General features: G+C 35.9%; 1 protein-coding gene across 1 annotated transcript in view; it reads right to left on the bottom strand.

The window, feature by feature from the left end:
• LOC106473554 (paramyosin-like) overlaps positions 1-3095 on the bottom strand; it is a gene marked incomplete at its 3' end in the record, with an annotated part of 17399 nt that overhangs the window by 6035 nt on the left and 8269 nt on the right. The window lies entirely within an intron of this gene.

Genomic DNA, 3095 nt, shown 5'->3' with positions numbered 1-3095 from the left:
AATGTTGCTCTGTAAACCACTAGATCAACGTAGTTAAGTCACCAGAATGTTGCCCTGTAAACCACTAGACCAACGTAGTTAAGTCACCAGAATGCTGGCCTATAAATTACATGGCCAAGTCAGTATGTCACCCAGAGTATTTTCTTGTAAGTCACCTGATCAGTATAAGACTAGTGCAGCTAAACGTACATGTTACTTGAGTATATAAAACGTCCAAAAAATCGCATTCGGTATAATTTATACGGGTTTATTACGACTTTATACAATTTCGTTATGCCCAAATTTGTCCAGTCCGATTGATTTAGTCTTAACAGGTTTCTACTTGTATAAAAAACCCTTCCAATATCATCTACCAGATTTAGTCTCAAAAGGTTTCTACCTCTATGAAAAACCCTTCCAATATCATCTACCAGATTTAGTCTTAACAAGTTTCTACTTGTATGAAAAACCCTTCCAATATCATCTACCAGATTAAGTATTAATAGGTTTCTACTTGTTTGAAAAACCCTTCCAGTATCATCTACCAGAGAAGTTTGAAGTTTGGTTTGAAGTTCGCGCAATACTACGCCAGGGCTATCTGCGCTAGCCGTCCCTAATTTGTCAGTAAAAGACTAGAGGGAAGGCAGCTAGTCATCACCACCCACCGTCAACTTTTGGGCTACTCTTTTACCAACGAATAGTGGGATTGACCGTCATATTATAACGCCCCCACGGCTGAAAGGGCGAGCACGTTTGGTTGGTCGAAGATTCGAACCCACGACCCTCAGATTGCGAGTTCAGCGCCCCCTAACCACCAGAAAAGTGGTGTTTGTTAACTTCGATTACGTGATTTGAGTATGATTTACAATAATCAGTTGTATTTGAGATTTTGTTACTACAGATAACGTTGAAATTACGGTAATTACTTCATATTTGGTACGAATTTGTTGTAATTAATCATTTTATAGCTTACGTAAATTATGACATTTTACTTTAAACTTTCGTGGGGTTACTTTACCGTTTGTCATTGTAGAATGGTCTGGAAGATTTGAGAATTTAAAAAGAACAGTTAGTAGATTCTGAATGTCAAATATAGAAATTCATTGCAATTTAAATTGAAGTGAATCATTTATTTTCAAAGTCTGTAACCAACACGTTTTGCAACCATTATAAACGTGTGTCCCTAAAACCTTATTGTATTCTGGGAATAAGATGATTTTTAACTTGTCCCTTTAAGATCTCAGTTCATTCACTGATCAAAGGACTTAAAAGTATCATTGTGTATATTTCATGGTTGATTTGAACTTACTCCTGGATTTAAGTTAGTAAACGCTGTAATAAATAAGGCTATATTACTTATTTAACTTGTTACTATTTTTATTGCGTACTAGTTAAGAAAATGTATTAATAAGTACTCATATTTTGGTCTGAATTATTTACCAAGACACAGATGCATGTCAGGTCAACACGTTAGCCTGTCAGCAGAAAAACGATAGTTTTAATTTTCACTGACATTTTATTTGTTAAATTTATTTAAAAATACGTGTTGCAAAATTCGATTAGAATTATCCAGATGAAAGATTGAATTCAAATAATCCACACTTTATATCATTAACGAAAATAAATTGTCTTGACATTGGTTGCAACTAGATGGCGCACCAGTATAAACCTGTCCACCATATTTTATTTTGTCTCAGATATTTAAATTAGGAAGTGAACTTGTATTAGAGTAATATCTTCAGAGCACACCTTCCATATTCTTGAATTTCGTGTACTTCTTTTTTTTTATATTTGAACTTGCTAAAGGTAGACATCTTGACATTTCGAAAGAAAGAATAATGGAGTCAGCCTAGCTCAACAATCGGAAGAACATGAAATTTCTTATGCTTGTTATAGTTTTTATTTGTTTGGTCGAAAATTATTTTACGTTTCAACTTGCCTTTGAATTATAAAGGGATAAAAACCGGGGGTTATTCCACCAAAAATTTAACGATTATGATCTTTATCAGGGCATCGCATTATTTAAAGAACTGTTGACTGTTGTATTAAATATTTGTCATCTCAAACTGTGCGAATAAATGAAGTGTAGATGGTTTGTAGTTAAGCACAAAGCTACACGACGGTCTCTCTGTGCTCTGTCCACCACGGGTATCAAAACCCGGTTTCTAGCGATATGTGTCCGCAGACATACCGCTGTGCCTTGTTGTGTTGGAGTCGTGGAATAACCCTTATTGTTGTGTTTGAGTAGTGGAATAACTCTTATTGTTGTGTTGGAGTAGTGGAATAACCCTTATTGTTGTGTTTGAGTAGTGGAATACCCCTTATTGTTGTGTTGGAGTCGTGGAATAACCCTTATTGTTGTGTTGGAGTCGTGGAATAACCCTTATTGTTGTGTTTGAGTAGTGGAATAACTCTTATTGTTGTGTTGGAGTAGTGGAACAACCCTTATTGTTGTGTTTGAGTAGTGGAATAACCCTTATTGTTGTAAGGGTTATTCCACTACTCAAACTTGTTGTGTTGGAGTCGTGGAATAACCCTTATTGTTGTGTTTGAGTAGTGGAATAACTCTTATTGTTGTGTTGGAGTAGTGGAATAACCCTTATTGTTGTGTTTGAGTAGTGGAATACCCCTTATTGTTGTGTTGGAGTCGTGGAATAACCCTTATTGTTGTGTTGGAGTCGTGGAATAACCCTTATTGTTGTGTTTGAGTAGTGGAATAACTCTTATTGTTGTGTTGGAGTAGTGGAACAACCCTGATTGTTGTGTTGGAGTAGTGGAATAACCCTTATTGTTGTGTTTGAGTAGTGGAATAACCCTTATTGTTGTGTTAGAGTCGTGGAATAACCCTTATTGTTGTGTTGGAGTAGTGGAATAACCCTTATTGTTGTGTTTGAGTAGTGGAATAACCCTTAATGTTGTGTTTGAGTAGTGGAATAACCCTTATTGTTGTGTTTGAGTAGTGGAATAACCCTTATTGTTGTGTTGGAGTAGTGGAATAACTTATTGTTGTGTTGGAGTAGTGGAATAACCCTTATTGTTGTGTTTGAGTAGTGGAATAACCCTGATTGTTGTGTTGGAGTAGTGGAATAACCCTTATTGTTGTGTTTGAGTAGTGG

The sequence above is a fragment of the Limulus polyphemus genome, unplaced genomic scaffold, assembly GCF_000517525.1.
Source record: "Limulus polyphemus unplaced genomic scaffold, Limulus_polyphemus-2.1.2 Scaffold6273, whole genome shotgun sequence".
In the NCBI taxonomy this organism is placed as follows: domain Eukaryota; kingdom Metazoa; phylum Arthropoda; class Merostomata; order Xiphosura; family Limulidae; genus Limulus; species Limulus polyphemus.
Note: the sequence above shows the minus strand (reverse complement) of the source record. Positions and strands in the feature narration are given on the sequence as shown.